This window comes from Trachemys scripta, chromosome 7 (genome assembly GCF_013100865.1).
Source record: "Trachemys scripta elegans isolate TJP31775 chromosome 7, CAS_Tse_1.0, whole genome shotgun sequence".
Lineage (NCBI taxonomy): Eukaryota > Metazoa > Chordata > Testudines > Emydidae > Trachemys > Trachemys scripta.
In genome coordinates this window covers 29,344,223-29,366,755 of record NC_048304.1, presented here as the reverse complement: position 1 = coordinate 29,366,755, position 22,533 = coordinate 29,344,223, and the positions used below count along the sequence as shown (strand labels likewise).

Sequence of the window (22,533 nt, the reverse complement as noted above, 5' to 3'; positions counted from 1 at the left end):
TCAGTTAGCTGCTGCCTGGGATGTGCATACACAGAAGATTAGGGCAGGAGCCAGCAAGGAGCAACTTCCTACATATAAAGGCCTTCTACAATGCTATGGATTAATGGGGCAGAAGGGAATTGTGGGTGGGAGGCCAGTGCTGTAGGGTTGAGAGGGGGGACACCAGTCATCTCTCGCATGATTAAACTTACTGTAGTCACCAACCTTCCTGCTAAGTCTCGCTTGTACTGAGCAGGCTGCAAACTCGGCTGAGCACTAGGCTGGGGTTGCTGGCTGCCTGCTCCCGACCCCAGGAAGAGGTAGGGCTGCCACCTTGGTAATATTTAAAAACCAGGTACTCCAGCAGGAGTGCTGGACCCGCCCCTGTCCCGCCCTTTCCCCCTACTCCCATTGTTTGCTGCTTTTCCCCTCTCCCCCCCTAGGACTCGCCTGCAGAGCCGAGGCTTGGAGCTGCAGCTGCCCCATGCAGGTAGGAGGTGGCCCTCGCTGAGTAGGGGCTAGCGCAGGTGATGACCTGGCATCTGCCCTGGCCACAGTAACCTGACTTTTGGTGTTTGGTCAGTAGATTTGACCGGACACTGGCAGATCCTCTTCTTGACCGGACTTTCTGGTCGAAAACCAGGCACCTGGCCACACTAGGAGGGAAGGCACAGGTGGGAGCAGGGGGGCAGGGCAGGGCACATGACAACTGGGGGGGTCAAATGCTTTCACACAGGGCACCATTGTGCAATGCAGCCCCCATGCCAGTGGGCACTTGGCATGGGGAGTGAGGGATGGTACATGGGGCGGAGGGGCAGCTGACTCCAGGCTGGGCAGGAGGTCCCAGCAGTGCATGTCTCTCACTGGAGATAGCTGCTCCTGGCCCAATCACCCCAGTTCCTACCTGCTCCCTAGCTTGATCCCAGGCACCAGAGTGGCCACTCCAGTCCCTGCTCCCACCTCTGCCCCCAGCAGCTGTGGAGCCTGTTCGGCCTGAGGCACCAGCTGAGCCCTGGCAGTGCCAGCTCCGAGGCCGGAGGAAATTGGGCGCAGTGCAGTTTGTGACAAGGGCGGTATATGGGAAATTTGGCGCAGCTGCAGATGAGCCCAGTTCATGGGGAATGTCGGTAACACTGTGTAACAAAACTGCCAAGGTTTGGGGGCACAGCCCAGAGATGAGATTTCTCTCCGCAGCCCTGTTAGCTGTGACACATGGCAAACATCTCCAAGCACCACCAGTAGCCCGACTGCACTAGACCATAACGTACAGGCGGGGGAGGAGCGCTGAGGAATCACAGGGTGACTGTGTAGCCTATGGGAAAGCCCGCTGATCTGGGACTATCACTACCTCTGCCACTGGCTTGCTGAGTGACCTTGGGCAAGTCACTTCACCTCTGTGCCTCGGTTTCCCACCTGTGAGGTGGGAATAATGATGTAAAGATCCACTGATGAAAAGCACTATAGAAAAGCTAGGTCTCTTAATTGTTACCTAGCCACAGGAGCAGATCAGCTGCAAACCTAGGTGACAGCTACAGTTGTCTGATGACCACTTGCTCCTAGCAAAAACCATTTCCTTCTGTTTAAAAACCTAGGAAATTAAACGGCAAAGCACTTTAACGCAGAGTTATTGCCTGACGACAGCTCATGCCCATCCAGAACATCGAGCTCAGCAAAACTCAATCATGTGAAAACCAGGAAATACAGAGTTAAGGTAAACGCCCCCCCCCCCCGCCTTATCTGTGCCCTCTTTGAGCAATGCCCCATAACACACACCCTCACACTCTGCCTTTTCACTGTGAGGCACAGGTATTACCTGCACTTGTCCTGTGCTACTCCCCCGACAGAGTACCACATCTGCAAACTCTACCAGCCACTCCACACCCTCTTAGAACCCGTCACAGCTGCACACAGGATACCACCAAACCCTGTACTATCCCTACCCTTCATTAAATCCACAGACCACGCTTCGATCCCACTCGCCCCCCTGTGCCCTGCTACCGACACAACCTATACAATTCTGTATTGTAACGATGCAGACTGGAACCTCTCCCCTTTGAGAACGCACGTGGGGGGGGACTCACACCCAGATCTCCTCATATCAGAGCTCTTCCCAGACGCTCCAACTCATTCCTTCCCCCCTACAGTACGGCAACACCTAACACAATGACGGCAGCTGGAGTGCATGCAGATAATTCCCAATGGCTACTCCCAGCTCCAGGGGGCAGAGTTAAGGCTGAGTGGGCATTTACCTTAACTTGGAATTTCCTGGTTTTCAGATGTTTGCTGCTGAACCCGATGTTCTAGAAGGACCCGAGCTATCAGCGGGCAACTTCACCCCTGCATTAAAGAAGTGTTTTGCCATTTCAGAGCTAATAAGTTCAATCAGAATGTCACATGGGATTAAGCCAAATGTCTTACTTAACCCTACTGTGTCAACACCTGTATCAACCAGACTTGCAATCTCATCTAAAAACAATACCAGGTTTGTTTGACAAGAAGTGTGTTCTATAAAACCAGGCTGATTGGCATCCATTATATCCTTTATTGCTTTTTAATAAATCCTGGAACAGTGGAGACGTTCCAGAGAATTGATGTGCCAATTACTGCATGAATAACTTATTTATACCCGGCCTTGCATTCAGAAAACCCACAGCCTTTAATGAACATATAAACTGTGTTCATACAGAGACCCCTTACCCAGCATTGAGATGTGCCCATTTCTCAGGTGGGGTGAGGGTTTTTTTTTTTATACAGGGATCCTTCATTCAGTGCCAGGGCCGGTTCCAGGGTTTTTGCTGCCCTAAGTGGGGCGGGGGGGGGGGGGAGCTGCAATCATGATTGGCGGCAGCTTCTTTGGTGGCAATTTGGCTGCAGGTCCTTCCCTCCGAGAGGGACCGAGGGACCCACTGCCGAAGAGCCCGACGTCCCACCCCTTCCCCTTGGCCGCCCCAAGCACCTGCTTGCTGAGCTGGTGCCTGGAGCCGGCCCTGCTCAGTGCTGAGATGCAGCTGCCTCTGGGGTGGGGGGCAGGGGCTATTTATACATGGATCCCTCACCCGGTGCTGAGATTTAGCTGCCTCTGGGGTGCAAGACTGTTTAATGTCCAAATTGTCCATCACCTAGAGCTTTTCAATCCAGACCAGGGGTGCGTCTCTAGGCTCTGCTCCAGCACAGACAGAAGTGATGGAAGGGATGTAGGAATCCTTGGGGGCTGCCCTGGATGGTCTGGCCAGGAGGTCAGACTGGAAGATCAGACCAGGCCCTTTTGGCATTAGACTCTACAAGCAAGATCCTCAATTGGTGTAAACTGTCATAGCTTGGTTGAAATCAATGGAGCCAGAACAATTTACTCCAACGGATGATCTGTCCCTGTGAACAGCTGCGCACCACTGCCCTGTGATGATTTAGAACAGGAAGCGAAGGAGAGTCCTGTATCCAAAGGAAGCTACAGGGCATGGGGGATTACTTTTTGCTGATAACGTTGTGGTGGGAGTCACCAGGTGGTGCTCTTACCCATGGCCTTCCAGCTCTTTTCCCAAGGATATGAGTGATGTTCTTCCTTGGAAGAATGCTGCATCGTTGTTTGGTTTGTGATGCACCTCGTTTTTGGGGGGAGTTGTTGCAAACAGGGGAGCTTGCTCCCTGTCCAACTCTCCCTCCTTATGGTCAATTCTAGGGACAGAGTTGTTCCCCGGGGCCCAAGACTTGGGGTTGAGCTGAGATCCCTGACAGGCAAGGGCATTGCCCGTGTGTAGGTTGAGACCATATCTGTCCCAGGACTGGCTTACAGAGTGTAAATAAACACATTACACTCTGACAGTGCCTCACCCCTTCCTCTCCAGAGGGGAGCCCACTCCTATGCAGAGACCACAAGAAGAACACTTAGATTTGCCAACGCTGCCTCCCCCATTTCTCTGATGCACATTCAATCCCTTCAAACTCCCTGGCTCACGGGTCCATCCCAGCGCAGTGCTGGGGTAGCGGAGTGGGAGCCCAATGCGTCTCCACCGGCACAGGGCTGCCAGTGCCCCAGCCATGCCACTCACATAATCCAGGCCAGACGTGAGTGGTGCTGCCCAGCTTCCCCCGCCAGTCAGTCGGCCCTGTGTCCCTATGGGGTGAGCTGCCCGCCACGGCTGCCAGCTGTCAATAAATCCATTCCCATTTCTAATTGCCCAGGGGCACGAAGAGCAGGTGGATGAGTCGCTGATACCAGCTGAACCAGTTCCCGGGCCAGTCCCACAGGGCGCGCACAGGCTCTGCAGAGCCAGCTGGCTCTGCTGTTAAAGTCCCTGCTCATTCGGCAGAGAGTGGGCCAGTTGGTTGATTAGTGCCTCAGCCCAGGGCCTGGGGCAAAGCGTGGGAAGTGAGAAGGGAGCTACAGAACCGCACAAAGGGCAGCGGGAGCTGGGGGGCTGGCCCTAACTCTGGGAGGGGAAAGGGGACTAAAGACTCTGGGTTCTATCCCTGGCTCTTGCAGGAGAGGGGGATGTAGTGGTTCGAGCAGGGGCTGAGGTTCTGGGAGCCAGGGTTCCTGGTTGGATTCCCAGCTCCAGAAGGGCTCCCAGCCCCCTGGCTGTAACCTCTACCCCCCGGCTCCCATTCCCCTCAGATCGCTCAGTTCAGCAGGGCTGAATGTGCCTCACTCCTGATTCCACCCGCTCAGGTGATGTGCAGGAGGGGAACAGCCTTTTAGATAGAAACACAATGAGGCTGCCGGGTTTGGTTTCTGCCGCCCTGGAGCAGCAAGAGAGAGATTTACTGTGGTGCAGCCTTTCCTCTGTCAGCTCAGACAACGGCTAGAATTACAGGTATTAGCAAAGCTGGGACACTGCGTAGGTGACCTCAATTCAGATCCCTCTGAACAGCTCCTGCAACTACAAACCTGCCATAGCACGAGAGCAGGGAATAGAACCCAGGAGTCCTGGCTCCCAGCTCCTCTGCTTTAACCAACTAGACCCCACTCCCTCCAAAGTTGGTAACAGAACCTAGGAAATCTGTCCCCCGCTCTAGCCACGAGACTCCCCTCCCAGAGCTAGGATAGAACCCAGGAGTCCTGGCTCCCAGTTCAGGCTGAATACCTCCTGGTGTGACCATAGTGGAGCAAAACCTACCCCAGGCTCCTGTGATGGTGCTGGGATCAGAATCTCTCTGTGTGTTCTGGATCGGGATCCCGGGGTTGGGGCCCCCCCCAGCAGGATGTGGCTGGGCTGCTGAGGGCATATTTATATGCGGTCACGTCAGGGAGCCGTGCCAGGCTGTGACACTGCTCAAGGGCACGCAGATCTCCAGATACCTGAGTATAGCCTGGCAAAGGCTATGGAAAAGTCCTTGGCTTGCACGGTCACATCCCCAAGGACAGGGCTACTTGGAGGAGGTGGGTTGGATCAATGCGATCCCAGAGCAGGGGCGTGTGCAGGGATCGGCCCCTCTGCACACAGACCTCTCCCACCTGGCCCCACAGGGATGTTTTCAGGGAGAGCCCCCCACAATATCTTCTCCCCCATGGGATTCACCTGCCCCAGAGGGGACCCTCTAGTGGGCAAGTGGGGACTCAGTCCCTGGGGCCTATGCAGACCTCTCCCAGCACAGGTGTTGATCTAGCTACTGGTTTGCATGGGTGTCAGGAGCAGCATGTTCCAGTGGGCACGGCACTGGGCTGGGAGCCAGGACTCCTGGGTTCTACTCCCACCTCTGAGAGAGTGGTGGGGTCTAGGGGGCTAGAGCAGGGGGCTGGGGGCCAGGAATCCTGGGTTCTATTCTCTGCTCTGCCACTGACCTACTGTAAGAGGTTGGGCACGTTCCTTTGTCTCTCTGTGCCTCAGTTTCCCCTCCTGCCCTTTCTCCATTGAGACTATGAGCTGTTCTGTGCAGGGTTTGTCTCCCACTGCGTGTGCCGTGCCTATCATGATGGGGTGGGGGCACCCCATCTCTATTGGAGTTTGTGCAGAGCCTGGCATTACAGGGGCCCTGACCTCAGTTGTTGGGAGTGGGGTGTCTGTGTGGCACCTGGCATGATCAGGGTCCCCCATCTCTGTTGTGAGGTAAGTGTGTGCAGCAGCTGCCTTGAGGGGGCCCCAGCCTTGGGTCTTGGGGTGTGTGAAAGTGAAATGAATTATATTAAAGAAATAGAATGAATTAAAGAATGCTGTATGTACCTTTAAGTAGAAATGAGAAATGCTGCAATCCAGGTATCAGGAAAGCAGACGTTAACTGTTAATGAATTGCTCCATTTAAGGGCAATTGGTGAAGCATTTGCCTTAGATTGATAAGAGTTAATAAGGAAGCAGGATATGCATATTGTGTCCCAGGCAAATTTTACAATTTTGCTCTCTCTGTCCCTTTGCTTAGTTTGCACCCTTTTATCTGTATAAATAAGACTGTTTGAATCTTGCATGGGGGCTCACATTATCTGAATGTATTAGCAGAGCGCTGTGCTAATAAACAGAGTGGTCTTGACAAAATTGTGAGTCCTGATTCTAACTTTGACAGGTGCTACAATAATACCCTGGGCTGAGTCCCACCTGGCTGATGGGAGCTGTCCCCAGGCCCAGCCTGTTCGGGGTCCCCTCCCAGATCTCTGTAGCCACACATCTGAGTCTCCCACGAGCTAATATCTGTATTTGCAGTGGACCTGCCCTTGCCTATCTGCTACGGCTGGAGCGCACAGCCTGGGCCATGCACCTGGCACTGCACCGAACCACTGGGACCTCAGTTAGGGAATCGCTTCCACACCAATTGTGGATGGGTTTCTGCTAGGGTTGCCAACCCTCCAGGATAGTCCTGGAGCCTCCAGGAGTTAAAGATTAAGTCATGTGAGGAAACCTCCAGGAAAATGTCCAACCAAAATTGGCAACTCTACTTTCTGCGCAGGTCAGCCACTGGAACTGGTGCAAGAGAGACCATTGTCCCAGCACTGCATCCAGCCAGGCCCACTGGACTTCAGCTGGCAGGGGGCCTGGTGCAAAGTAGAGGGGGTGGGGCCTTTCAAAGACCCCACCCACAGACACAGCGGGATGGTGGGGGCAGGGAGGGGTGAGTCGTAGGTGTCAGCTGAAGGAGGGTGCTGAGTAGAGGCCCCCACACGCAGTGCCCTCCCTGAGGAGGGATCCAGGGAGCCCCAGGCAGCACCCTCGCAAAAGAGGGATCTGGAAACCCCAAGCGCTGACCAGATGGATGAGCAGATGTGGGGGCTGTGGAAAGAACCTTGAGCCACACGCAGCCTCCCCATGCTCCATCTGGCCAGTCTTGGGTGCAGTATCCCACCCTGTGCTCCAGCCAGACTCCTCCCAGTCCGGGGAGGGGCTGCCTCAAGGGTTCATGGGGCAGTTCAGTCCCCACAGCCCAGGTGGCTCTTGGCCCCGATGCTGAGCGAGTGCCGAGCGCAGGAGAACATCTCCCAAACTCAGATCCCCATATGGATGGGAAGGACTTTTAACCCCTGCCAGGCTGGGCTGGCCTCCTCCTGGGCATGTCCTGGCCCTGGAGAGGGGCTGCTCCAATCAGCACTGGGAATTTTCACGCTTTTTTTATATAATGAAATTTGAAGTTTTTTATTGTTTTTGATTGGGGGGAAATGGAAACACATTACATTGGTCACTTTGAAAGGAAGCAAACTTTTTTTGGGGGGGGGCAAACAAAAATGGCATTGATTTTTATTTTTCTCTCCTTTTTTTTTTTTTAAACCCTTCTCTTTCCCCCACTGGAAATAGGGGGTGGGGGGATAAAGAAAGAATGGGGGAAAGGCCCCCAAAAGAGAACCAACATTAAAAATTACTTTTTTTGGTCTGTCTGTCAAGAACTGAAATGAAGCCACCATTTGTAGTTATTTTGTTTTGAAAATGTTTGTCAAATTTCTACCAATCAAAAATGTCCCATTTGCTCAGCCAGGCATTTTCCTTAAACACTTTCAATGCACAATTTTGGATCATGTCTGGCGCACCAGAACAGATCCAGTCTCTATAAGGGTTTAAGGTGCAGGTGCCTCCCTTGGCTGGCTGGCTTGAGGGATGATGGCTATGTACATACCCATCTGTCTGTATAGAATATTTTGGTTGCAAAGTCTAGCCCTTGCAGGTTTGGAGAAGCCAGGATCATAGAATATCATGGTTGGAAGGGACCTCACGAGGTCATCTAGTCTAACCCCCTCCTCAAAGCAGTACCAATCCCCAGACAGATTTTTGCCCCAGATCCCTAAATGTCCCTCTCAAGGATTGAACTCACAACCCTGGTTTAACAGGCCAATGCTCAACCCACTGAGCTATCCCTCCAGCCATGCATACTCAGTTGTGACCCCTGGGTAGGGGCTTGCTCCCATTCCTGGCTCAGGGAACAGAGTGCTGTTAGAATGGCAGCTGTATATAGCCAAGCACATAGATTCAGGGCCGCCCAGAGGATTCAGGGGGCCTGGGGTTTTCGGCAGTGGGGGGCCCCCGCCCCCGAATTGCCGCCAAAGATCCGGAGTGGAAGAAGCTCTGGGGGCCTGGGCCCCACGAGAGTTTTCCAGGGCCCCCAGAGCGAGTGAAGGACCCCACTCCAGGAGCCCTGAAAAACTCTCATGGGGGCCCCTGAGGCAAATTGCCCCACTTCCCCCCCCCCCCCCGGGCAGCCCTGCATAGATTTGGCATGTCCAGTGTGGGAGGCACTGTGGCAAAGTGGATGAGATGTGGGTGTCTCATAGTAGAGAGCTGCGTTCTGATCCTAGCTCTTCCTGAAGGGACCTTGTGCAGTTTCTCAGGTAAAGGAAGGGTTATACCGAACCCTACAGGGGAAAGGCCCCATTACCCCTCCCAGTGAGCCAGCCCGTCTCCCTGTCCTGGGGCTGGATTGGAGCCCGTGTCCCCTAGAGGGAAAGGCCCTGAGTCCATTCCACACATAACTTCACTGCACAAAGATTCTTCTCATCTCAAAATGCTCCTTTGAATGAACAGAGTTGAGAGAGATCCCGGGGGCAGCTGTAAGGGGGAGCAGGAGCAGGCAGAGGATGGTGGTGTCACACACACACACACACACACACACACACACACACACACACACACCCACTGTGCAACCTTCTCCTGTCCCACACAGTCTCCCTTAACTAGCATTCTGGCCCAGCCCAGACACCGAGGACATGTCAGGCGCACAGCTATTGATGGCAGCCCCAATCAATAGGACAAATGGGTCGGTGCTGGGCTGTGGACAAGGGGCTGGTGATGAGCAACGGCGTATGCTGCACAGCCTGTCCCAGGCCAGGGACAGAACTCAAGAGCCCTGATGCTCAACAAGCCCCCCCCCCCCCCCCCCCCCCGCCAGGGAATGAAAGCTTGTTCATTGCTACCAAGATTAGTTCTCCTCCCTGGTTTGTCAGTGTGGATGCCCGTGTGACTCAGTAAATGGAGAAACAGACCTAAGGGGGTAGGAAGTGCTGAACAGAGAGTCCCAGCCCCCCCCCCCCAGTAACAAATCCATCTGTGCAGCCCCAGCACCCCCAAGAGACCCTGCAATAACAAAGCAGTGCAGCCAACCCTGCACTGTCCGGCTCCCCATTCCCTGAAGTGTCTCAGTGGCCCTGGTTCCCCCAATGCCCTCTGTGCCCTGCCCACAAGGTGCCCCTGCCCCCTTGCTCACAGAACTCATCCCGCTGGCCGGGGGTAAATCTTCTGGCATCCCGGGGTGAGGGCCTGGAGTAACCGTTACTGAATAAGGGAGTGCAGCAGCCCGGCAGATGTTGTTGTAGATTCTAGAATAATTCAGCACCTGCCCCTTTTCCAGCTCCGATCGCCAGCCTCCTGTGGCAGTGAGTTCCAGAGGCTGTAAGGCTGATTCATACTGACTCGGCTCATGCACAGGCAGCAGCGTTAGTAAGGACAGCCTGGGGGCTACTCCAGACTACACTTGGCACCTCTGGACCCTGGGAGCAGAGAATAGCCGCAGCGTAGGGCATTCTAGCCATGTCCCTAACCCACCCTCCATGGGGCAGGAATGGCACTGAGCCCCACCCCGAGCAGGGAGACCACCTGTCCCTCCCTCCCCCATAAGGTCTGTGATGGATGGATGGAGGGGAGTGTTTGGAGACAGACAGCTGGATAATGTGTATATAAACACCCCCCCACACACACACACCTCTATATGTGTTAATATAATCTACACACCCACACAACCCTGTGCACCTTCCACCGGGCTATTAATGGGGACGACTGAAACACAGAACCATGCTCTGTGTGTGTGTCTGTGCACCGCTCGCCTATGTGCACAGCTACAGAGATTAGATAGATGAGAGAGCGCAAGAGGGATTTGGGCTCATGGAGAGATACAGGCCCTAATCCTTTGCGCTCTCTCTTCACATGTACCCATCTATCTAGCCATCTAACTGCCAACCCTAATCCTGCTTTATCTGTCTAGCTATCGAGCTATCTAGCCCCATCTAAAATCGCTGTACATCTACTAATGTCGCCATCCCCTCGGTATGTAGGAGCATTTGTAGGCAGGATGCTGCCATGCTCTGCCGTGTCCCGGTGCTGCCTGTCTCCAGATCAGCAACCCCCACCCCTCGGCTGGGTCAGGCGTTGCTGGCACGCCACATTATTTGGGGGTTGATTTGCTCCTTAACCTGAACAGGCCAACAATGGAAATAACCTCCAGCCGTGTGTGTGTGTACATTCACAGACACATACACACAGAACAGGCATGCACGCACCTGGGGACAAACATACACAGGTTCACACACAAACACAACAGACAGATGCACATACATGTATACAGGTATGGAGACACTCCTACGCAGATGCGTGCATGCCTCTGAAGCACATGCCGTCTTGATTTAACTCACGGTGTCCTTGTTTCTCCGTTTATTCCTAATGCCCCTTCTCGGAGGGGGTCTATCCTGCCAGTAAACACTGGGCACAATCCCACCCTCAGGGCCCTTCCTGAGGACACTGGGGGGGGGGGTACGGCTATAGAGAGATAGATATGGGGGGGGGCATGGTGATAGATATGAGAGGGGAATGGGAGTATGTCTGGCAATTGACAGGCCTAATTTTCAAAGGTCCTGAGCATCTCTGCTCCCGAGAGGCTGCGGCTGCTCAGCCAGTCGGAATCCCTCTCCCGTCTTTCCCTCTCCCATGGGTGCCACTGTTGTTTCCAGCGGGAGGTTAGTTTGGGTGGCGAGATGGATGGGGGCAGAGATCAGCTGTATGGTGCACCAAGACTGGCATACGCAGATGCCCGGGAGCCTCTCATTTGCACACACACAGCGCGGGGGCTGGATAAGTATCTCGCCCCGGGCATGGCCGTTCACCCCTGCCACATTTCGTGCCTGGGTGCCAAGGGATGGGAACTCCCCAGCATTTCACTGCGTTCCCCCAGCACAGTGAACCCCCACGGAAACATCACATCACACCGCACAAAATAGCCCCAATCAGCCAGGCAGGGGCTGGGGGGTCTGGAAGAGATTATTAAAACCAGCAGTGCTGTTAGTGGGGTTCAAAGCAGGCCCCCAGGCAATGCAAGCGGGGGGGGGGAGAAGGAACCCCCAGCCCGGGCTGAAAGCCACACGGTGCCTTGCTGGGGGGACGGGCGAAATCCCCCGGCCGGGGCCCCATACTCACCCCGTGCTGGGAGTGCGGGAAGCCGGCGGGTCTCAGTCCATCACCGGGCCGGGCGAGCGCAGGCGGCGAGGGGCGGGGACGTGTCCCGGGCTCGCCTCGGCAGCATGGCTCTCCGGGCCGGCCGGAGCGGAGCGGAGCCGGGTCCCCGCGCTAGCGGCCGGCCGGGGAGCGCCCCATCGCCATGTTGCCGGCTGCGTGTGGGCAGCGGAGCCGGGGAAATTGGAAACGCGAGCGAGGGAGGGAGCCGGAGCCGCGTCCTTTGTGGGGTCAGGTGGCCGCGTCCTCCCCGCACCGAGCCCCGCACGCAGCACGCGTGCCTTGCACACAGAGCTACACACACACTGCTACACACACTGCACTGTGCACACAGCTACACACACTGCTACACACACACACTGCTACACACACTGCTCAGTGCACACAGCTACACACACTGCTACACACACTGCTCAGTGCACACAGCTACACACACTGCTACACACACACCGGACGGTGCACACAGCTACACACACAGAGAGCTACACTCACACACTGTTCAGTGCACACAGCTACACACACACTGCACTGTGCACACACACAGAGCAACACACACTGCATGGTTCACACAGCTACACACACACTGCTCAGTGCACACAGCTATACACACAGAGAGCTACACACACTGCTCAGTGCACACAGAACTACACACACACTGTTACATACTGCTACACACACCCATGCAGCTACACACACACACTGCGTACTGCTTCACACATTGCTACACACACACACTGCATACTGATACATACAGCTACACATACCTGCATAGTGCACACAGCTGCACACTGCTACATACAGCTATGCACACAGCTACACACAGACCACACACTGCACATTGCTACACACACATTGTACACTGCAACACATACATACAGCTACACACACCCCTCTACACACAGAGAGATACACCCTGCTATACACATACTGCACACTCCTACATATAGTTACACACACACTGTACACAGCTGCACACTGCTACACACACCCAGCTACACACTGCATACAACTACACACACACTGTGTACACAGCTGCACACACACTGCACATAGCTACACACACATACTGCACAGTTACACACATGGCTACACACCCACACTTGAACACATGCTGCACACTGCTACACCCACATACTTCACACTGCTACACACCACTACACTCAGACTGCACACCCCTACACCCCTCGCTAACCATACACTGCACCAGCTACACACACTGCAACACCCCACACTGCACACACAGCACACAGCTACAAACACATCACTACACACACGGCACATAGACATACACAACTACACACATACATGTCACAGAGCTACACATGCACACTGCACACACTTGCACACCTACTCACCATTACACACAGACCTACGCACATACCAGAACAGCTGCCTACACACCCACATGCACACCCCTCTGTCGTGCACACTCCCTGCTCCGCATTGCACTGTAGCTGGAATTCAGTAAGAGGGGAGAGGAGCACACACAGACCTCTTTCCCTCCCTACACACAACCAGCTTGGTGGAGGACAGAACAGTGCATATACACACACACACACACACACACACAGAGTCACATCCTCAGCACAGCCATCATCACCATCACCACATGCACGTCAGTGCACAGCAAGCGTCACACATTCTGTCACCATCCCAAACACACACTGGGGCCTGCACACACAGTCTGTCATACACACTTCAACACACACACTCTGTCATGTATGCACTCACACAACAGCCCATTTGCTCCTGCATGCGTGCAATCACACCACCCATCCTCATGCACACGCACATGCACACACCCCGTGCACCCTCACCCCCTGTCGTGCACCTTACAGGGCTGCTCCTGCAGCATGGGGGAAGGGTACCCGGGGATGGTGCCAGGCGGGGGCAGTGGGGTGTCTCACATTACCGCCTGGTCCACAAAGCCGTCATTGTGGTTGGAAACTCCTGCTGTGGGGGGGCAGCTGGGAATTGATACCGGAGCTGGGGCCGAGGACAATGGGGTGTGTGTCTGGAAGGGGGAGTGAGGGGCCAGCTCCCTGAGGGGACAAGGGGTAAATCCACCCCGTATCCTGGCAGGCAAACTTGGCACCCCCTGCCCCGCAGGGACCTCTCCAGGGGTCTGGGCCTCCACACCCTGGTCAGATTGAGGGGGGCCAATTATTTGTGCCCAGGAGGACAGCAAGCTGGGCCGAAATCCGGCAGAATCACCACACACATCGTGTGTGTGTGGGGGGGTGTCTCTGCAGGATCCCTGGGGCTGGGCTGAGTCTGCCATACAGGGGTGGATATGTTAGGAGGTTGGGGGTCCAAGCAGAGTGAGCTAGTATTCTGGGATCAGCCTCTTGAGGGTCACATATAGCCCCGCACACTCACTCACCCCACGGGGGAAACTGAAGCACAGAGAGGGGAATGGACTTATCTATGTTCACATGGCAGGATAGCAAATAGAACCCAGGAGTCCTGGCTCCCGTTCCATCCCCACTGCTCTAACCTCTAGATCCCACTCCCCTTCCCCCCAGGATAGAATCCAGGAGTCCTGGGTCCCATTCCATTCCATCCCATCCCCACTGCTCTAACCTCTAGATCCCACTCCCCTTCCCCCAGGATAGAACCCAGGAGTCCTGGCTCCCAACCCCTCTGCTCCAACTCCTAGACCACACTGGACTCAGGGGTCCTGGTTCCCAGGCCCCTTCCCCCCCTGTGCTGGAGTCTGGGGGCGGGGGATGTTGCACAGCAGCCTCAGAGAGGAGGCCAGTATAAATAGCTACTTGTTCTGCAGCAGAAGCTGGGAGCAGACAGTGACTCATCTTGGGAAGGCGCATGTGGGAACTGGTGCTTGGGGAGGGGCTCCTGCCGCAGTCAGCCCCATGGGGGCTGGGGCCATCTCAGCCAGTCCTCCTGCCCAGGGGCTGAACTGGGGCAAGGGCTACCTAGAGTGGAGAGGGCCTGGATCCCATTCCTCGCCCACCCTGAACCAGCCCCCCCCCCCTGGGGGGGGGGGCTGGGCTGGAGTTAGCACCCCCCCCCCAGGGGAAAGGGCCTGGAGCAAATTCCCCACCCCAGAGCCAGATCAGAGCTGGTGCCCTTGGAGGCAAAAGGCCCTGGATCCCCTCCTCCAGGGTCCAAGCGGTGTCTCCCCAGCAGACGCTCTCGATTATGGTTTGAGTGAAGGCTGTTCCCGTCACTCAGCAGATCAGCAAAGGGGCCAGCAGCCAGCAAGCCCTCCCTCTGGCCGCGTTGCCGTGCTCAGGGGGAGCCGAGCGCCCTCCCATGTGGCTGGTTTCATCCACCCAACTGAGAGTTAAGCGGTGCCCCTCCAGGCCAGCAGCAGACAAGGTCTGGGGCCCTGGGGGGTGATTCCTGGGCATCCCAGGGGTTGGGGTTATCTGCTCACGTACAGACTGTGTGACCTTCCTCTGCACGCGGCCCATGAGCTTTGGCACCGATCCCCAGCCGCCCATGCCAGCCTGGCTCCCCAGAAGTAGCTGTCCCGGTCTCCAGGCAGGACACATGCAGCACCCACACATACTGCCTTCTACCCCCTGCTTTCCCAGCCCCACTGCAGTCTGCCCAGCTGTGCCATGCATGTGGGCTCATGGCGTGCTGGCTGGGCATCCCACTGGCAGCTCCCCTTTCTCCCTGCACCCCCAGATGGGACAAACGAGCTCTTCCCACCGTGCCCAGCACAAGCGATGCTGAAGTGGCGTCCCCAGGGATCTCCATGCCTGTGAGGCTGCAGGGCAGAAGACTGTTTTCTGCAACTTGGCCTCCCGCCTCATGCCATGGCAGTGAGTGGGGGTGAGAGCCTGGACTTCTGGGTTCTATTCTGTTCTCAGCCATTCGCTCCGTGTTCCCCTGATGAAGGCAGCCCAGCAGGGGATTTGCTCTGAGCAGCTATTGGGAAGAATCAAGGTTTCAAGAATTTCGTTTTCCCCTCCTCTAGGGGCTCAGGTCACCACCTGCCCCACTCCATGGAGCTGGGGCAGACACTGGTTCTACCTGTTGGGAGGAAGGGGGAGAAGCCTGTGCCCTCTTGTGTCCAGACTGGGAAGTGCAGGCCAGAACTGGGCAGTCGGGCAGACCACAAGGTGTCTCTGTGCCTCACAGCCTTGACAGAGACACCCCTTCATGCCAGTCCCTGCCCTTTCTTAGGCTCTCTGTGCCACAGAGGGGGCTCTCATTCTGGCCTCACCCCATCCCATCCCTTCCCCTGATGCCCCAAGACTGCCCTGCCGTCCCCTGCCCCCATGGCTCCACTCACCACATAATTGAGATCTCAAAGAACATTTCAAGGTCATGTTCTATTCCCAGGTTTGGGAGGGGTCTAGTGGGTTACAGCTCGGGGGCTGGAAGCCAGGACTCCTGGGTTCTGTTCCCAGCTCTGGGAGGGGCATGGGGGGGTCTAGTGGGTTACAGCAGGGGGGCTGGGAGCTGCTGATCTGGCACTTTTGGAGTGAATGAGTGATTGCACCTGTACCATGACCCTGCTAGACTTGAAAGGTTCCTGTGGCTTTGGGTCCAATATTGAGTTACAGTGAATGAGGAGCAGTGGTGGGGGGGGGGGACAGAGCGCCCATGGCTGGGATAGCAGGAGGCTGCTGGTTGAGACTGAGGGGCACCAGCAAAGCTGGGATAGGGGAGGCCAAGGCTGGGATGACAGGGGGGCTGTTTATACAGCAACCCCTCTCCCAGTGCTGAAATGCAGGCACCTCTGGGATGGGGTGTGGGGACTACTTATAGTGTAACCCCTCTCCTGGCACTGAGATGCAGACATTTCTCGGATGGGGCATGCGGGGGGGGGGAGGGCTGTTTATACTGGGACTCCTTGCTCAGTGCTGAGATGCAGCTGCCTCTGGGGTGGTGTGCAGGGGCTGTCTATAGAGGGACCCCTCTGGCTGAGAGCTTTAGGGCAGTGGGCTGAGCTGTGGACAGTGGGCATGTGTAAGAACAGACAGGAAGAAGCAGACACAGGCAGATGGACTCAGATGTGGGGGTCTCCATACACCCCCAATGGGTTGAAGTGGGGGAGGGCTTGACTCTGAGCTGGAAGCTGCTGACCCATGGGGGAGTGATTACAGGGTTAAATGTTTACAGGGTCTCCTTCCCCATGGCTGGGGTTGGGGTGGGCTGGCAGGGTCTGTCCCCTCCTAGGCCTGTGCCCCTCTGTCCCCTCTAACAAGAGAGTGAGGGGACCCACACAAAGGGGTTTCTCTGCCCACTGGGCTAGGATCCATGGTGATTAATGGCCACACAATTGCCCTTGCATCCTGCCCATGCCTGGCAGGATGGGGTATGGACACCACCCCTCTCCCCCTCCTTGATGCAGCCACCAAGTTCCAGAGGGAGACGTCAAATGATATGAGGGGAGGGGCCACCCCCGGCGTTAGGGAGCCCGCCATTGAGGGTCACTGTGAGGTCTGGGTCTATCCCTCCAGAGGGACAGGGGGGCACCAGAACACTCCCTCCCACACTGCAGCATCCCACAGGGAGTATGCATGACATTCCCATGTCACTGTCAGAGAGACCGGCACAGATCCACACCAGGGAACAACCCAGGGGTCCTGACTCCCAGCCCCCCCCCCCCATGCCTAACCACTAGACACCACTCCCCTCCCAGTGCTAGGGATAGAAGCCAGGAGTCCTGACTCCCAGCTGTACCTGCTAGACCCCACTCACCTTTTAGTCAGTGCCCCTTGCAAGGCACAGGCTAATGTCACCTGCCGGGACAGAGACAAAAGGCTCACTGCCATGGGACATGACAATGCTGTGCATGTACTGCCCTCTGGTGGGGGCTTTGAGACTGCAGGAGAAAAACCTGCTCCATTTGTGTACAGAAGTTGGAGACACCAGATGGGAGAGGTAATATCTTTTATTGGACCGACTTCTGTTGGAGAGAGAGAGATGCTCTTGAGGCACATAGAGGTCTTCTTCAGGTCCGGGAAAGGTAGTAGAACAGATTGTTTAGCATAATTAGTTAGCACGTATTCTAAGGGACCATTCAAGGTAGAGGGCCTGTTAACACCTCTGCAGTCATAGGACAAAAAGGGGGGTTAGTGGGTGACAGATTGTTTTTATCAGCCATAAATCCAGTGTCTCTGTTCAGTCCATGATTTTTAGGCCTTGTCTACACTACAGAGTTTTGTTGATGCAAGTTATGCTGACGATGAAAACCCAGTATAAATACATGCTCTGCATATTCACTCAACACTCCTTCTGTCGGCAGAGGAGCGTGTCCACGGTTGATGTTCTAGCATCAACAGAGAGAGCAGTGCACTGTGGGTAGCTATCCCACCATGCTACTCACCACCTTCTGCAGCTAGGAGTTGTGGAAAGGCAGAATGGATCGCAGTGCATCATGGGTAAGGCTTTGTGTTTGTCTCGGAAAGTCACAGATTCCGTGGCTTTCTGTGACCTTTGTGACTTCTGCAGTGGCCCACGTGGCTGGCCCGGGAGCCACCTGAGCAGCTTGGGCAGCCCCTGGGTTAGTTACACTGGCTGCTGCTGGGGCAGTCTTGGGGTCCCCCTGCTGCCCCCCCAGCAGCAGGAGTTGGGGGGGGCTCAGGGCTAGGGGTTGGGGTGCTGGCAGTCCTTACCTAGGGCAGGCTCCCCGGAAGGGTGACAGGACCTCCATTCTTCAGCTCCCAGCAATGCGTGCTGCCTCTGCCTGCAGGCACTGCCCCCGCAGCTCCCACTGGCTGCGGTTCCCAGCCAACGGGAGCTGCAGAACTGGGCCTTGAGGCGGAGCGGAGCCAGCATGTGGATCTAGGAGCTGGAGGTCGGAGCTTCCCAGGAGCCGGGTAGGGAACCTGCCCCAGCCCCCCCAGCCCGCCCTCCCCCCCCCCCAGCACTTGTGGCGCCCCCAGTCTGCGCCCCCCCGAGCACCCGCAGTGCCCCCCCTAGGCTGTGCCCCACCGAGCACCCATGGCACCCCCCAGGCCATGCCCCTGCCTGTACCCGCAGTGTCCCCGGGGTCCCCCTCCAGCACCCCCGGCACCTCCCAGGACCACCCCTCCAGCACCCGCAGCACCCCCCAGGCTGCTCCCTGGAACCACTACCTCCAAGTTTTAGTCAGCGATATATGGTAAAAGTCATGGACAGGTGATGGGCCATGAATTTTTGTTTACTGCCCGTGACCTGTCCATGACTTTTACTAAAAATACCCATGACTAAAACGTAGCCTTAATCATGGGTGCATGCTCAAAGTTCCAGTTTTTTCCATCCCATCATTCCATGGGCTTTCGATTGTGCTTCGTGGCATTTCTCAGGGGCACCTGTTTACTGTGCGCCAACCATCTCTGCCTGAATGGATGGATCCTGAACTGTTCTCTACTGTTGTGGTCACTGTTATGAACACATGGTGGATGGTCATGCAGTATATCATGAGCTCCCAATCTGAACAGGAAACAGAGGTGCCTGACCTGCTGTGTGCTATGGAAAGAAACAACACCGGATTATTTTGGCATTCACAGAGCAGTTGCACATGGTGGACCATCACTTTTGGGCTCAGGAAACAAGCACTGAGTGGTGGGATGGCATTGTTCTGCAGGTCTGGGATGACCAGTGGCTGCAGAACTTTCAGATGTGCAAAGCCACCTTCCTGAAACTGTGTGAAGAGCTCGCCCCAGCACTGCGGCGCAAGGACACCAAAATGAGAGCTGCCTTCTCAGTGGAGACGCATATGGCAATCACTGCATGGAACCTGGCAACTCCAGACTGCTACTGGTCAGTCGTGAAAGAGTTTGGAGTTGGGAAGTCCAGTGTTGGGGCTGATTTAACGCAAGTGTGCAGGGCCATTAATCACATCCTGCTATAGAGGACTGTGACTCTAGGCAATGTGAGAGAAATAGTGGATGGCTTTGGGGCAATGGGATTCCCTAACTGCGGCGGGGTGATAGATGATATGCATATCCCGGTTTTGGCCCCAGATCATTTTGCGATGGAGTACATCAATAGAACGGGATACTTCTGTACGGTATTTCAGGCACTTGTGGATCACTGTGGCCATTTCATTGACATCAATGCGGGGTGGTCTGGGAAGGTACAGGATGCATGCATCTTCAGGAACACTGGACTGTACAGAAAGCTGCAAGTAGGGACCTTCTTTCCAGATCAAAAGATTCCAATGGGGGATGTTGATCCTGGGAGATCCAGTATACCCCTTACTCCCACGGCTCATGAAGCCTTACACAGGAAACCTGGACAGCAGCAAGGAGCGCTTCAACAATGTGCTGAGCAAGTGCAGAATGACCATAAAATGTGCCTTTGGCAGATTAAAAGCATGCTGGCGCTGCCTTTATGGCAAGTTAGAGCTAAATGAGGAAAATATTCCCATGGTCACAGCAGCCTGTTGCGTGCTCCATAATATTTGTGAGGCTAAGGTTAAAAGTTTCCCCCAGGGTGGAACACAGAGGCAGTTCACCTGGCAGCTGATTTTGAGCAGCCAGATACCAGGGCTATTGGGGGGCACAAGGGAGAGCTATTCAAATCAGGGAGGCTTTGAGACACCATTTTGACAATGAGCTCCAGTAAGCATCCAGAAACATGTCTTTCTATACAGCACTCTGCCATACTTTGTTAACTTGCCGCCATGCATGAAAATGTTGATTGTTCCTGACCGTGATTTGTTCTCAGCAAATGATTAAATTGCTACTGTGTATTAATTCCAGCAGCAACCACCATGTGTAGCAGACAAATAGAGATTGGCTATCTTTCAGAGAGTATGTTTTTATTAAATACCAATTAACAACACACACAAAAGGCTTGGTGAGAAGGGAGAGAGCAATGAAGGGCAGTGTAGGCTCTTATAGCTGTGTGTAAGTCCAGCTATCATTCTGGAAACTTTCCAAAGGGGTAGAATGAAGGGGTACTGAGATGAGTCAGGAAGTTACAAGGGATGTGTGGGAGGAATTTAGGAAGGGCATGGAAAACAGTTCTGTATTGGCTGCAGGAGCTGCCGAGCACACATGAATTCTGCCTGCAACATGATTAGGGATTTTAACATCTCTGTTTGCTCCTCCATCACTTTTATCATCCACTCCTGGCCCATTAAAATTCGCTCCTGGCTCTCCTTTCTGTCCTGCCTGTCTATTTCATAATTTTCTTTTAAAGTCTCTCTCCATGCCCTGCGTTCTTGTTTTTCAGCCTCTGAGGATTGGAGCAACCCTTGAAACATGTCCTCCTTGCTCTTCCTTGGTCACTTCCTTGTCTGGTGGAGGTGCTCCACCGATGTGTAGGTGTGTCGGAGTTCCCGGGATGCAACCTGAACTGTGGGACTAGTAAGCCCTCTGTCTCACCAACCTGGGCTCCCTCTTACACTGTGATGCTGTTGGCAAGCTGCAAACCTCTGGCAGGTACTGCTTTTACACAGACATCCACAGGCAGGGACACATCCAACTGAGTTACATTAAATGCTTCTCCCAGGCACTTGTGAACCAACAACAGAGAGGCTCCTGCCAATTGCCCTCAGCTCCCCACCCTTGCACCCCAGAACTGTACCCTCTTGCCCTGGTCAGAAGCCTGAGCAGTGTAAGTTGGGAAGAGAATGGGAAGAGCCTGTCTAGGAAGGAGTACAGCAGAAAGGGATCTAGGGGTTATAGTGGACCACAAGCTAACTATGAGTCAACAGTGTGATGCTGTTGCAAAAAAAGCAAACATCATTCTGGAATGCATTAACAGGTGTGTTGTGAGCAAGAAGTCATTCTTCTGCTCTACTCTGCACTGGTTAGGCCTCAACTGGAGTATTGTGTCTAGTTCTGGGCACCGCATTTCAAGAAAGATATGGAGAAACTGGAGAGGGTCTAGAGAAGAGCAACAAGAATGATTAAAGGTCTTGAGAACATGACCTATGAAGGAAGGCTGAAAAAATTGGATCAGTGATTGAAAGAATCACTACATGCATCCGAAGAAGTGGGTATTCACCCACGAAAGCTCATGCTCCAATACGTCTATTAGTCTATAAGGTGCCACAGGACTCTTTGCTCCTTTGAAAGAATTGGGTTTGTTTAGTTTGGAAAAGAGAGGTCTGAGAGGGAACATGATAGCAGTTTTCAGGTATCTAAAAGGGTGTCATAAGGAGGAAGGAGAAAACTTGTTCACCTTAGCCTCTAAGGATAGAACAAGAAGCAATGGGCTTAAACTGCAGCAAGGGAGATTTAGGTTGGACATTAGGAAAAAGTTCCTAACTGTCAGGGTGGTTAAACATTGGAATAAACTGCCTAGGGAGGTTGTGGAATCTCCATCTCTGGAGATATTTAAGAGTAGATAAGGTTAGATAAATGTCTATCCGGGATGGTCTAGAAAGTATTTGGTCCTGCCATGAGAGCAGGGGACTGGACTCGATGACCTCTCGAGGTCCCTTCCAGTCCTAGAATCTATGCATCTATGAATCTATAAGTTTATTACTCAGTCTGCCCTGCCCTCAATTTGGAGAGGATGCACACTTGCCTTTGTTCACTGAGCTGAGATTTCCCACGCACTTCAACCAAAACACACTGGTTTAGATAAAATATAAAACAGGTTTATTAACCACAGAAAGATGGATTCTAAGTGATTATAAGTGGTAGGCGTAAGCGGTCAGAGGTAATTACCAAAGAAAATAAAAGATAAGGGCACAAGCTAAACCTTAAACCTTATTACACTAGCGGTATTTAGATAGGGTTACCATATGTCCGGCTTTTCCGGGACATGTCCGGCTTTTTGGGCCTCAAATCCCCGTCCAGGGGGAAATCCCAAAAAGCCGAACATGTCAGGGAAAATAGGGACATGCGGGGCCGGGGGTGCTGGGCCGGGGGCCGGGCCCGGATGTGCGGGGGGGCGGTGCTGGGCCAGGGGCCGGGCCGGCGGTGCTGGGCCGGGGGTGCTCGGCCGGGGGCTGGCCCAGGGCCGGCTCCCCAGGGACCAAGCCAAGCCAGGCTGGAGGGGCCGG

At 54.6% G+C, this 22,533-nt stretch overlaps 1 protein-coding gene across 2 annotated transcripts in view; it reads right to left on the bottom strand.

The window, feature by feature from the left end:
- GAL3ST3 (galactose-3-O-sulfotransferase 3) overlaps positions 1-11,814 on the bottom strand; it is a 47,729-nt gene extending 35,915 nt beyond the window's left edge. Inside the window, exon 1 of one of the 2 annotated variants that reach the window (XM_034777057.1) lies at positions 11,568-11,814. The gene's annotated coding sequence lies outside the window, so the exon portion shown is untranslated. Of the gene's footprint in view, positions 1-5,093; positions 5,206-11,567 lie in introns of those variants that run through there. The other variant, XM_034777060.1, reaches the window with a different exon arrangement.
- Positions 11,815-22,533: the final 10,719 nt, after the last annotated feature.